Source organism: Bombina bombina, chromosome 3, assembly GCF_027579735.1.
Source record: "Bombina bombina isolate aBomBom1 chromosome 3, aBomBom1.pri, whole genome shotgun sequence".
In the NCBI taxonomy this organism is placed as follows: Eukaryota; Metazoa; Chordata; class Amphibia; order Anura; family Bombinatoridae; genus Bombina; species Bombina bombina.
In genome coordinates, this window is record NC_069501.1 from 945,158,398 (window position 1) to 945,173,397 (window position 15,000).

The 15,000-nt window shown below is 39.9% G+C and overlaps 1 protein-coding gene and 1 long non-coding RNA gene across 2 annotated transcripts in view; one reads left to right on the forward strand and one right to left on the reverse strand.

Annotated features, from left to right (window-relative positions):
• Positions 1–15,000, reverse strand: part of VWA8 (von Willebrand factor A domain containing 8) — a 1,436,595-nt gene that overhangs the window by 1,270,289 nt on the left and 151,306 nt on the right. The gene's annotated exons all lie outside the window — the stretch shown is intronic.
• LOC128654193 (uncharacterized) lies at positions 1,409–8,527 on the forward strand. The gene is made up of 2 exons (XR_008401430.1): positions 1,409–1,463; positions 8,405–8,527. It is a non-coding gene; the product is annotated as an uncharacterized LOC128654193 (long non-coding RNA).

Consider the following 15,000-nt stretch of genomic DNA (forward strand, 5'->3'; position numbering starts at 1 on the left):
TGTACTTATCTTATCAAATTTGCTTCATTCTCTTATTGCGCTACTGGGAGCTAGCTGAAAAATCAGGTGAGCTATTGACAAGAGGCATATATTTGCAGCCACCAATCAGCAGCTAGCTCCCAGTAGTGCATTGCTGCCCCTGAGCCTACCTAGGTATAATTTTAAACAAAGGATAACAAGAGAAGAAAGCAAATTAGATCAAATAAATATAATGTAAAGTTGTTTAAAATGGCATGTTCTATCTGAATCATGAAATAGAAACATTTGGGTTTCATGTCCCTTTAATGTTATAACAATTACAAATCATGATAATTATCAACACAATTGTGAGGTTTTTTTTTTTTACTAATTGAATTTGACAGCTAATAAAATGCAATTTCTGCCTTTTTCACTTGTTAGCATGTATCTCAAGTTGTTTAAGAATGAAACAGTGGAGGAGCCCAGGTGCAAGGTCAGGTGATGCACCTGTTCTGATCCACCTTCCTCACAAGCCTTGGTGAAACTCGCGCCCAAACCCTCTGACCGTGGGTGGCTTGTTTAGCGAGCAAATACTGCTACTCGAACCTTTAGTGCCATAACATTGCACTAAAAAAGCTGTTCCTGCAGCTTTTACTGGGACCTGATTTTTCTTGCAAATACCCACAGAAAAAGCAAATAATGATTCACAACATTGTCCTTTGTATATGAGAAACCTCTACGGACTGAGGCTATGATGTGGGGTTTAGCTGGGGAACGGCACACTGCTGTTTGAAGACTGAGGCTAACTAACTTTGCTGAGGCATCTCTGCCGCTCCCGCTCCTGCAATATCTATTTAAGTCAAGTGCTCCGGCTGGCTATAAGTTGTGATGAGCTGTCTGGAGCTTATTTATACTGCCGCATACCTGGATTGAATACCCGCTTCCTATCTGACGCCCCGCATTGCTGCTGCAAAACCTACCCTGTCTGGAATGGTACTGGTGTCTGGTTGCCGGATGCGGCCCTTAGAGTGACTGTGTTTACCCTGCCCGGAGTCACTGGGAACCCTCAATCTTCCCCGCTTGTCGGCCCCTCCCACCGGTGCTGCGCGAGGGGTGTGGGTCGATGCGCCCTGGTGCGCTCCTGGGTTCTCTGGCTGCTCCACTACTCTGCCGCACGCTCAGCTCTTCTCGTGCATCGACTGGAGGTGAGGATCTCTGTAGTGCCCTGGCGCGCTCCTGCAGTTTCCTGACTGCTCTGCCTCATAGCTGCACGCTTGGGCCCCTTTCCACACTGACCAAGGGGAAAGATTACTCCCACGCTTGCTCCGCTCCTGTGGTCTCCAGGTGGATTTTCTTCACGGCTCCATGATCAGCTCTTCCTCTGCAGCAATACAGCTGTACCTCTGTGTTCTCTCTCTTTGAAAGGCTCCCCTCTCCCACCGGTGTTGCGTGAGGGGGGACTGCCCTGGGCCAAGGTGATTGTTAGAACTCCTGGGACACGTCAGGTAACTTTTCTGCATGTTTGTCTACAATATATGGTTGGATCTTTACTGACTATTACTTGCTGCCCAGTACCCTGAGGAGGGAAAAGAAGAAAATATATATACTACAGGATATAGACTGCCTCACTTCTGTTATAAATATTTTCATGTAGCACTATTAATGTCTGCACTATTATAAGAGTTTTATAAGGCTATAAGATTATCCCAAAATAATGAATGCTGACCTTAATTGCTAGGTGTCTCTAAATCTAGAATTAAGCTCATATTGTGTCTAAATAAAAACAAGTGGTCTGCGGGGCTAACATTTAACCCTTTTTAAATAGCAGTCCTATTGTTCCTCCTATTTATTTCTTTCAGAAGCAACTTTTAGGATATATTATTGAGGTTATAAAAACCCTATCTTTTTAGCCTCCTTTTTTTTGCACTCTTCAGAAATATCTATGCTGACATAGAAGTCTATACCCCTAGGACAGTGCAATTAACACCTCTGGAATTTGCAGGTTTAGAATCTGATAATTTTTTTTTGTCTGTACACTAACAACTGGGTATAACTCAAGGAAGTCTCTACTAAAGATATGTTTTAGATCTTAATAAACTTATACAAACTAAGTATCTAGGGTATAATAATATTGTCATAATCTACTAATTGGTTCTAGGTTCAAAGTAAATCTGCCTGTTAACTATATATTCTCTCTTCTCTCCTGTAGCAGGAAGGGAAAAGGGAAAGGGAAGAGGGAGGGTTGGGAGGAAAAATCCTTCTTGGATTTCAATATTATAGTAAACGTTAGCCCTCCCTAGAAGGTTTCTGCAACATTGACTCTCTATATCAAATCTACTTTTCTAAACTTTCTAAAGATTTATCTGGATACAGGGATAGGCTAATATAAACTTCCTGTACACAAATAAATATTTGTTAAAGCATAACTCTATATGAATATCCACTGGTAATATATTTCAATAAAGCGCACACAAAGGGAATTAAAGACGCAAAATTAATTAGAGGATATTTATACTCTGTAGTGAGGATCTAAAAATTCACCCTTTTTTTAGGTGTAACCAAGTGGGGTAAAACTCACACACTTTCAATAAATACTCACTTTTTTCTACCTCTATGGCTGGACCTCTCACATAAATAACTAAGCACCCCCATATAGGCACTTCCCTTTTCCCTTCCACCTCCACGTCACTTGCACCAGTTCACTTTATCCTCACCTTCTAGTTGGAGGATTAATTACCTCCTTAAAACTTCACTTTCACCCCTAATTTTTTTTTTTTTTTTTTTCTCTCTTTTTTCCCTTTTTCTTTTTTTTTTCTCTTCTTTGCTTTTTCTTTCACGGCAATAACTCTCACTATTGGTTTTTTTTTCCAACCCATGGATAAATTTTTACACATTACACATAAGACCCCTTCTCCAGCCATGGCAGCTAGACAAAAGGATAGGAAACCTAGGAACACGCAAGAAACTGTCACTGATATACAACCAAGTATAGCTAATGTATCAGAATTACAAGAAGCAACAAGCATTCAAAATCTTGTTACTAGTATTTCAAATGCTCTTACCCCTAAATTTGACGCTCTCAAAACTGAACTTAGACAAGATATTTTCCTGTTAACACAGGAAGCTCGGCAGTTTTCCACTAGACTGCAGGAAGCGGAACAAAGGGTTTCTGATCTGGAGGACCTAACAGTTCTACATGGTTCCAAACTTGAAAATGCAAATATTAACATACAAAAAATTCAAAACAAATTAGAGGATCTAGAGAATAGATCCAGAAGGAACAATGTAAGAATTGTGGGTCTTCCAGAGGAACAACAAAATGAGAACCTTATTCCCTTTATCTCAGAATTATTACCCAAACTTTTGAAAATACCATCCACACATCAACCTATTCTGGTTGAGAGCGCATAGACTTGGTCCCCTTCGTACAGATAATAAAGGCAGAAATAAACCTAGACCGGTTATAGCAAAATTACTGAATTACCAGGACAAAGTAATTTTATTTCAGCACTATCGTAGACAGCAACCGATTACTTTTGAAGGGGCAAGAATCTTATTGTTTCAAGATTTTTCTGTGGATACAGCAACTAAAAGACGGGAGCTTGCTCCCATTTGCTCCAAATTTATAGAAAAAGGCTACCGGGCGATGATAATATACCCCCACAAACTTAAGGTCATAGCACTTGAGAGAACGCACTGGTTTGATGAAGCCAGTCAGGCTGAAAAGTTCTATAAAACACTTGAACCTTTAACTTAATAAATAGGACAGGAGTACAAGAAACACTGGAAGTTAATAAAAAAAAAATGGCTGAAATTCAGGTTCCTACTTGGGTAGACCCTTGCTGTTCAACAGACATGGGTCGTGGGATTCTTCTCCCCCACGTGTGGGGCAAATTAATTTTTTCTTCTTTTTTTTTTTTTTTTTTTTTTCTCTTTCTCTCTCCCTTTTTTTTCCTCCTTTTTTTTTTTTTTTTCCTCCCTTGGTCTCTTCTCCCCTTCTCCTTCTCTCTCCCTCTCTTCTTTTCATATATTAAATGGATCCAATAGATAAATGTAAAATAGTGTCTTGGAACGTAGGAGGGATTTCTACACCCATTAAACGAAAGGCAATCCTTACACAATTACGCAAATCCCAAACTGATATTGGTTTCATACAAGAAACCCATTTATCTGCTGAAGAATCTTTAAAATTAAAGACTTCCTGGGTTAAAGAAATATACTTTGCTGCTGGTATTAAGAGAAAGAGGGGGGTAGCAATATTAATAGGTAAAAGGATTAAGGCAGAAGTTGTCAATTTTGTCGCCGATCCGGGGGGGAGATATGTCCTATTAAAAATAAAAATTGCACAGAGGATGTATACGCTCTGTAATGTTTACGGCCCAAATGTGTTCGATGCAGAATACTGGAACATTCTCCAATCTAAGCTCCTATCCTATACAGAAGGTCTTTTGATTGTTGGGGGCGATTTCAACATGGCACCACAATGCCCAGTAGATAGGCTTAGACAAGATACTAAACATCCGAAACAAAAAAGAGATAACTTAGAATCTAAAATGTATAGAAAAATCAAGACTAACTTAGCTTTATGTGACATTTGGAGGAATCAGAACCCATCTGCTCAGATGTTTACATGCCTTTCGAAGGCTCACAAGACCATGTCTAGAATCGATGTATTCTTGATTGATGAGCGCCTTGTATCAACGAGGGTCAAGGCTGAGATAATGCCTATACTCATATCAGATCATGCACCTATCTCTCTCGTGCTACAATTAGCTCATATATTTCCTAACCCAGCTCGCTTCTTTTTTCCATATTATCTTGCATCTGATTCAAAATTCAAAAATCGGCTTTTAAATACATATAAAGAATATGTACATTTTAATAGAGAGCACTTGGAAAACCCTGAATTATTCTGGGAGACTGCGAAAGCAGTAATGAGGGGTGAAATCATTGCATACAATGCTGCTCTACTTAAGAAAACTAGATTAAAAGAAAAAGAAGCATGTAAGTTTTTGCTTAATTCTTATAACCAATATTTGCTTAACAAAACCCCCCTTAACTGGGCAAAATATATGAGAGCTAAAAACGAGAGATACCTTCATCTTATTCCAAGAATCTCAAAAAGAACTGAAAATCCAGGCCAGAATGTATAGATATGGCAACAAATCTGGTAAAATGCTGGCTAAATTAATCAAAAATGAAAAAAAACAATCAAATATAGATAAACTCCAGCATAAAGGGGAATACCTTACTAAACCTGACGATATTCTTGGTGTATTTCATCAATATTATAAGGAGCTCTATACGCTCAAAGTTAATGACACAAAGAAATCCGCTGATTTCTGGAGTGGAATTAAATATCCTACACTAACCCCAGAAGTTACTAACAGTCTCAACGCCCCTATCACGGCAGAAGAGATCGGAAAAATAATATCTAACTTATCTATCAATAAAGCAGCTGGTCCCGATGGTCTCCCTAGCGAGTTCTATAAAATTGTGTCTACTGAAGTTATTCCGCATCTTTGTATTCTTTTTAACAGTTTCTATATTGACGGCAAACCCATCCCCCCCTCTTTTTCGCATTCTTATACAACACTGATACTCAAAGGAGGTAAAGATCCTTCTTATAAGGAATCATATAGACCAATTGCTCTACTCAACGGCGATTATAAAATCTTAGCTGCAATTTTGGCCTCCAGACTACAAGGGGCTCTTACAAAAATCATTCATACAGATCAATCAGGGTTCCTAAATAATAGGAACTCTGCCGCAAAAATTAGGGAGGTTTTGGTTGTGACAGAGTATTACGAGGCAGTATCTGAGAGGGATAGTGGGGGAGAGGGTACACAGGATCTTGCTATCATATCCATCGATGCTGAAAAGGCATTCGATTCAATCACTCATGAGCATATTTATTCTTCTTTAAATCATTTCGGTATCAGGGGTAATTTTTCTGATTTTGTTGCGAATCTTTATACCCAACCTTCCACAAAATTGATAGTAAATAGGAACATCTCCTCTCCTATTTTTTTAGGTAGAGGAACGCGTCAGGGTTGCCCTCTCTCCCCGCTTCTTTTCGATATTGCTATTGAGCCGTTGGCAATCAAAATAAGACAATCTTTAGATGGTATTAAAATTCACAACCATGAAATAAAAACTGGGCTCTATGCAGATGATTTGCTTGTCTACATGACAAATACCAAATTAAACATGCCTAAGCTTTTTCATATAATGGATCACTTTGGTTCCTTTTCAGGTTACAAAGTAAATATGACGAAATCTGAAATATTTTGGCTTAGGAACAATATAAACTCAGTAACAAATATCCCCTTCCGACAGGTTACGGAATCTTTTAAATACTTAGGGATTCATATCCCGGTTAAAAGCGCCGATCTCTACAATCTTAACATTCTTCCAGTTCTTAAAACGATTAAAGAAAAACTTAAAGATTGGCAAAACCTGCCATTATCACTATCTGGCCGGATTGCTCTATTTAAAATGGCCCTCTTACCGAAATTACTTTATATTCTTCAAAATACATCATTATTATTACTTGGAAAAGACATCCGCTCATTTAATAGTGCACTTATAGAATTTCTTTGGCAAGGGAAAAGATAAAAAATTTCTTTCGGAAAACTTTCAGTACCAAAAGAATGGGGAGGACTGGCCTTACCCGATATAAGGCTTTACAACCTCTGCTTTCTTGCGCGCATAGTCACAGACTGGATTTCATGTAATAACTATGTTTTAAATAACGATCTGGAATCCAGTGTCTCTCATCCTTATTGGCCCTCCGCATTGACTCATCTAGATATTAAAGAAATCCCGACAGAAATTAAAAAGCTTAAAACATTTTACAACCCGCTTAAAGCTTGGCAAAAAATAACCAAGCTCCTCCTAATTAACAGTAAAGCTTCTATTTATCTCTCGATATTAGGAAATCCTAAATTCCAAGCAGGAATTCATTCTGCGGTCTTCAGAAGATGGGACTCTGCGGGTCTGAAGAATGTTCACCAAATAATAGACAAAGAGAGACAATGCATTAAATCATTTCAGGAATTAAACACAGAGTTTAACTTGCCAAACCGAGAGTTCTTTGCTTATCTGCAACTTCGACACTTTGCGTTGGAATTAGTCAAAGAAAAAGGCTGGAACTGGAGCATGGGCAAACTTGATGACTGGTTAGTATTAACTAGAAATGCTCATATGTGCATTGCACCATGCTATTATTTCCTGGGTTCAAACAAGGGTGTCTCCGTTTTAACACAACTGGCACTATTCTGGAACACATTAATTGTTCAGTGCAACATAGATCAAAAAACTCTGCAACTTTCAATTAAAAAGGTGGCTCAGAACACACTCTCAGCCACATGGCGAGAGGCCCATGTTAAATTCCTCCATAGGGCATATTTTACCCCCGAGAAAGGCTATAGATCTGGCAACTTAGGGTTTAATAAATGCCCCAACTTCGCAGCTGATTTCCCACACATGATATGGTACTGTCCAAAAATTAAAATTTTCTGGCTTAAAGTGGAATACTGGTTAAGAAATGTACTAAAAATAGCTCCTCTTTCTCTATCATTCTATCAGACAGTACTCTGTTTAAAGAAAGAACCTGGTAAACAAAATAACGAAAAAATTGTAATCTCCACTATCCTTGCTACCAGATATCTAATCTGCAAAAAATGGAAGAGTCGCTCAATTCCTAGTATCTCTGAAGTGAAAAATTGCATGAAAAAACAATGTATGTTAGAACAAAGAGATATAAACCTAGAAAATGATCAGGACATCAATAGGTTTTTCAATAATTGGGCAAACTTCTTAAAAATATTCTCTCCTACTGAAATAAATCATATAATTTTCCCTTTTAAAAATACAGAAATAGGTCTACTAGTGAACTGGTAGCTATTGGGAGCTGGGCGGGTGAAGGAGACGGGAGGGAAGGATCCTTTACTGTTTTTTTTTTGTTTTGTTTTTTTCTTCTTCTCCTCGCACGTGGGGGAGAAGGTGAAGGTAAAGGGCAGGGGAAAAAAAGCAAATAAAATCCCAAGACATTTTCAGAGATAAATGTACAAGATGTTAAGATGTAACATTATTATGAACTGTATGAAATATAATCTCAAAGTTATATGTTAAGAGGAATTAACATAACAATGTTTAAGTTAAGCAAGGTAATAAGATTATATAACGCTGTAATAGCATGCTAGTTTTTAATTGTTTATTTTTCTTATTCTTTGTTTTTTTATGTACATGATAACAAATATTTTATTTCTGTTTTCTGAATTATGTTTTGGTTCACAAATAAAATATTTAAAAAAAAAAGAATGAAACAGTGGTCCACTGGGTTTTGGGCAAAACGCACAATAAATAGCAGATGATGCCATATTGGATGAACTAACAAAATGATAATTTGAATTCATTGAGCCTCTCTCTATTTCTTTTATAGTTCTTCGCTATTAGAACTCACAGCAAAGGAACTGAGAACTGCTAGAAACGCCAGAAAACAAAAATCCTAACTGCAACATGTAATAAACTTGTTTGGCAAACACATTCTTAAAATACCATAAAATACCTGTATTTAGTTATTATTTCTGTAATGTAAACTTATACTACTTTTGTTTTGTAAAAAGTTATTTTTTCTTAGCAATCACAATGGCTTGAATAAGATCAACATTCTGGCTTGTTGGTGCTCTACAGTGTAACGTATACATTACGGGACTATGTGTCTTTAAGGTGGTAGGTGCACCCAGGCTCTCCTCTACATGAGGTTTTTCGTATTTCAATGTTGCGTGTTTGGCCGCACTAGACCCAGAACTTTTGCCTACATAGACTGTGGGAGAGTAATATACAGGATTTTGAAGGTATCTTCTGTACAGACAGATCAATGTTTACCCTGGCCAAACTGTTTGAGGAAATGGAGTTTGTTCTTATTAAGGAAAACAAGTTGAGATGGGAAATTCTGACACTAAACAAATATCATGAACTGAGGATTATACCAAGGGGCCTCAGGGTAATAAATTCCCTACCTTTCAAACGGAGGATAGGGAATTTATAAATGAACTAGTCCTAAAGCCCGTTCACACGGGCCATTTTTTGCAGTACAGCGGTCCCACCCTTGCGCTATCTCCCTCCCCCTCTCTTTTGCTCTCTCTACCTCCCCCCTCTCTTTTGCTCTCTCTCTCTCCCCCTCTCTTTTGCGCTCTCTCCCCCCTCTCTTTTGCGCTCTCTCTCTCCCCCTCTATTTTATGCTCTCTCCCCTCTCTTTTGCGCTCTCACTCCCCCCTCTCTTTTGCGCTCTCTCTCCCCCTCTCTTTTGTGCTCTCTCTCCCCTCTCTTTTGCACTCTCTCCCCCTCTCTTTTGCGCTCTCCCCCCTCTGTTTGCACTCTCTTTCTCCCCCCCCTCTTTTGCGCTCTCACCCCCCCTCTCTTTTGCGCTCTCTCTCCCCCTCACTTTTGCGCTCTCCCCACTCTCTTTTGTGCACTCTCCCCACTCTCTTTTGCTGTCTCTCTCCCTCCCTTTATCCCCCCTCTTCTGCTCTCTCTCCCCCTCTCTTTTGAGCTCTCTCTCCCCCCCTCTCATTTGCGCTCTCTCTCTCCCCCTTTCTTTTGCGCTCTCTCCCCCCTCTTTTGCGCTCTCTCCCCTCTTTTTTGCACTCTCTCTCTCCACCCTCTTTTACACTCTCTCTCCCCCTCTCTTTTGCACTCTCTCTCTCCACCCTCTTTTACACTCTCTCTCCCCCTCTCTTTTACACGCTCTCCCCCCCTATTTTGCGCTCTCTCCCACCCTCTTTTGCGCTCTCTCCCACCCTCTTTTGCGCTCTCTCTCTCCCCTCTCTTCTGCTCTCTCTCTCTCCCCCCCTCTCTCTCTCTCTCTCCCCCCCTCTCTCTCTCTCCCCCCTCTCTGTCTCTCTCTTTCCCCCCTCTCTCTCTCCCCCCTCTCTTTTTATCTCTCCCCCTCTCTATCTCTCTCCCCTTTATCTTGCGAGCGACTGCTCCCGACCACGCCCCTTCACGCCCGGCCACACCCCCTTCACGGCCCTTCACGTCCTGCCACGTCCCCTTCACGTCCGGTCACGCCCACCTCTGCCGCAGATCAGGTAGGGATCTCAAAGGCCAGGTGTGTTTGTCCTTGTGCTGTCTCTACTGCGCATGACAGCTTCGGACAAACACACTTGGCCTTTTATATAATAGGATGGAATGTGATTTTGTCAGAATGTTCCCTCCAACTTATGTTACTCCTGGTAAACTATAAAACAAGGGCATTGATTGCAATTAATAAACAAATTGAAATGATACAAGTCGAATGAAATATTAGGTCAGAATTGGAGTATCTAAAATATGACAACATATTACAAAAAACTTTGGTAGAAGCCAAGGCTTTGTTAATTGAGGTCAAACATAACAAATACTTGAGGGATCAGTTTGACTATGACAATAATAAAATTTAAGTGTGGAACAAAAAAGAAAGATTTGAGGTTCGTAGGTCAGGAGGGAGAGGCAGGAGTAGATGGAACAGAAACAACAGGAATAATGTAGAAACTGAACATAAAGAAAATGACTCATAGTAAGAAAGTAACATTTTCAGAAAGTGAAGCAGAGTCATATGACGAAAGCTCTGCATCAGGTGGAGAAGAGGGTGTTAGGAATTCCAATTCAGCCCCAATTGATACTCCTGAAACTCCCTTAGTGGTAAGACCTAAAGTAAACATTAATAAAGGTGACCCATCCATCCTTAAGAAGCAGGGTGGTTCCAAGTATACTCCTGATATAGTTCAAACTGATGGCCAGATGACTGGTAGTACTGCCACCTCTCTTAATGTGGAAAGATAGGCATAACCTTAAGCAGGTTTTTTCAATTCCACACACAAAACCAGAAGGGGGGGAGAGGAAGAGGGGGCCATACCAACTATCAGGGTCAAAACAGGTACCCAATCAGGCGGGGGAGATACAGAAGCAAGTACCAGTAGAAAACAATGTCATTAATCTGTCCAATTATAAGTTATCAGATATGGAATTGAAAGTACTAAATTTAAGTTTAGGCTTTGTACCTGCACAAAAGTTTAACTTGTTCAACACATTGGTAGATGTGAACAAACTTATCAGAGAATTAACTTTACGGAAGTACTTTCACAATAGGGATACCACACAGGATAGTCATATTATATATACAACATTACCCGGGAATAGACCAAATGATGCACTAACTATTAGTGAAGGGTGTGATTTGGAGGTATTGTAGCAGCCTTTCCAGGATAACCTACAGGGAGCCAGTATCCCCAGGCTTAAAGAGCGGTCTAAATTCTACCCGATACAATGTAGAGGAAATACACTAGAAACAAATTTCAGGCATGAGTTGAAAAGGATCTGAAATTGCTACACCAGTCCACCCCTTATGGTCTGCACAAGTAGAGAGGAGAGAGTGGTTCTCAAGATACTCCAGGACAATGCAGAGTTAGTAATAAGGAGTGCAGACAAGGGTGGATCAGTGGTAGTATTGTCAAGATCCCAGTTAATTTTGGAAGCAGAAAGGCAATTGCATAACGAAACTTATTATCAGAGACTTCCCCACTTTGAAACACAAATCCCTGGAGGGGGTCACGGGTAGACCCATTGTGAGTGTCATTGGGTCCCTTTTGGAGAGACTGTCACAGTGGCTAGATAACATCTTGCAACCTTTTGTATGTTGTCTAACTAGTTACCTACAAGACACAACACGTTAAATTTGATGCACAAACTCCATTGAGAAGAAAATAACATAATTTATGTAAGAACTTACCTGATAAATTCATTTCTTTCATATTAGCAAGAGTCCATGAGCTAGTGACGTATGGGATATACATTCCTACCAGGAGGGGCAAAGTTTCCCAAACCTCAAAATGCCTATAAATACACCCCTCACCACACCCACAATTCAGTTTAACGAATAGCCAAGAAGTGGGGTGATAAAAAAGTGCGAAAGCATATAAAATAAGGAATTGGAATAATTGTGCTTTATACAAAAATCATAACCACCCCAAAAAAAAGGGCGGGCCTCATGGACTCTTGCTAATATGAAAGAAATGAATTTATCAGGTAAGTTCTTACATAAATTATGTTTTCTTTCATGTAATTAGCAAGAGTCCATGAGATAGTGACGTATGGGATAATGACTACCCAAGATGTGGATCTTTCCACACAAGAGTCACTAGAGAGGGAGGGATAAAATAAAGACAGCCAATTCCTGCTGAAAATAATCCACACCCAAAATAAAGTTTAACGAAAAACATAAGCAGAAGATTCAAACTGAAACCGCTGCCTGAAGTACTTTTCTACCAAAAACTGCTTCAGAAGAAGAAAATACATCAAAATGGTAGAATTTAGTAAAAGTATGCAAAGAGGACCAAGTTGCTGCTTTGCAGATCTGGTCAACCGAAGCTTCATTCCTAAACGCCCAGGAAGTAGAAACTGACCTAGTAGAATGAGCTGTAATTCTCTGAGGCGGAGTTTTACCCGACTCAACATAGTCAAGATGAATTAAAGATTTCAACCAAGATGCCAAAGAAATGGCAGAAGCTTTCTGGCCTTTTCTAGAACCGGAAAAGATAACAAATAGACTAGAAGTCTTACGAAAAGATTTCGTAGCTTCAACATAATATTTCAAAGCTCTAACAACATCCAAAGAATGCAACGATTTCTCCTTAGAATTCTTAGGATTAGGACATAATGAAGGAACCACAATTTCTCTACTAATGTTGTTGGAATTCACAACTTTAGGTAAAAATTCAAAAGAAGTTCGCAACACCGCCTTATCCTGATGAAAAATCAGAAAAGGAGACTCACAAGAAAGAGCAGATAATTCAGAAACTCTTCTGGCAGAAGAGATGGCCAGAAGGAACAAAACTTTCCAAGAAAGTAATTTAATGTCCAATGAATGCATAGGTTCAAACGGAGGAGCTTGAAGAGCTCCCAGAACCAAATTCAAACTCCAAGGAGGAGAAATTGACTTAATGACAGGTTTTATACGAACCAAAGCTTGTACAAAACAATGAATATCAGGAAGAATAGCAATCTTTCTGTGAAAAAGAACAGAAAGAGCAGAGATTTGTCCTTTCAAAGAACTTGCGGACAAACCCTTATCTAAACCATCCTGAAGAAACTGTAAAATTCTCGGTATTCTAAAAGAATGCCAGGAAAAATGATGAGAAAGACACCAAGAAATATAAGTCTTCCAGACTCTATAATATATCTCTCGAGATACAGATTTACGAGCCTGTAACATAGTATTAATCACAGAGTCAGAGAAACCTCTTTGACCAAGAATCAAGCGTTCAATCTCCATACCTTTAAATTTAAGGATTTCAGATCCTGATGGAAAAAAGGACCTTGTGACAGAAGGTCTGGTCTTAACGGAAGAGTCCACGGTTGGCAAGAGGCCATCCGGACAAGATCCGCATACCAAAACCTGTGAGGCCATGCCGGAGCTACCAGCAGAACAAACGAGCATTCCTTCAGAATCTTGGAGATTACTCTTGGAAGAAGAACTAGAGGCGGAAAGATATAGGCAGGATGATACTTCCAAGGAAGAGATAATGCATCCACTGCCTCCGCCTGAGGATCCCGGAATCTGGACAGATACCTGGGAAGTTTCTTGTTTAGATGGGACGCCATCAGATCTATTTCTGGAAGTTCCCACATTTGAACAATCTGAAGAAATACCTCTGGGTGAAGAGACCATTCGCCCGGATGCAACGTTTGGCGACTGAGATAATCCGCTTCCCAATTGTCTACACCTGGGATATGAACCGCAGAGATTAGACAGGAGCTGGATTCCGCCCAAACCAAAATTCGAGATACTTATTTCATAGCCAGAGGACTGTGAGTCCCTCCTTGATGATTGATGTATGCCACAGTTGTGACATTGTCTGTCTGAAAACAAATGAACGATTCTCTCTTCAGAAGAGGCCAAAACTGAAGAGCTCTGAAAATTGCACGGAGTTCCAAAATATTGATCGGTAATCTCACCTCCTGAGATTCCCAAACTCCTTGTGCCGTCAGAGATCCCCACACAGCTCCCCAACCTGTGAGACTTGCATCTGTTGAAATTACAGTCCAAGTCGGAAGCACAAAAGAAGCCCCCTGAATTAAACGATGGTGATCTGTCCAGCATGTTAGAGAGTGTCGAACAATCGGTTTTAAAGATATTAATTGAGATATCTTCGTGTAATCCTTGCACCATTGCTTCAGCATACAGAGCTGAAGAGGTCGCATGTGAAAACGAGCAAAGGGGATCGCGTCCGATGCAGCAGTCATAAGACCTAGAATTTCCATGCATAAGGCTACCGAAGGGAATGATTGAGACTGAAGGTTTCGACAAGCTGCAATCAACTTTAGACGTCTCTTGTCTGTTAAAAATAGAGTCATGGACACTGAATCTATCTGGAAACCCAGAAAAGTTACCCTTGTCTGAGGAATCAAAGAACTTTTTGGTAAATTGATCCTCCAACCATGATCTTGAAGAAACAACAAGTCGATTCGTATGAGATTCTGCTAAATGTAAAGACTGAGCAAGTACCAAGATATCGTCCAAATAAGGAAATACCACAATACCCTGTTCTCTGATTACAGACAGCAGGGCACCGAGAACCTTTGTAAAAATTCTTGGAGCTGTAGCTAGGCCAAACGGCAGAGCCACAAATTGGTAATGCTTGTCCAGAAACGAGAATCTCAGGAACTGATAATGATCTGGATGAATCGGAATATGCAGATATGCATCCTGTAAATCTATTGTGGACATATAATTCCCTTGCTGAACAAAAGGTAAGATAGTCCTTACAGTTACCATCTTGAACGTTGGTATCCTTACATAACGATTCAATATTTTTAGATCCAGAACTGGTCTGAAAGAATTCTCCTTCTTTGGTACAATGAAGAGATTTGAATAAAACCCCATCCCCTGTTCCGGAACTGGAACTGGCATAATTACTCCAGTCAACTCTAGATCTGAAACACATTTCAGAAATGCTTGAGCTTTTACTGGATTTACTGGGACACGGGAAAGAAAAA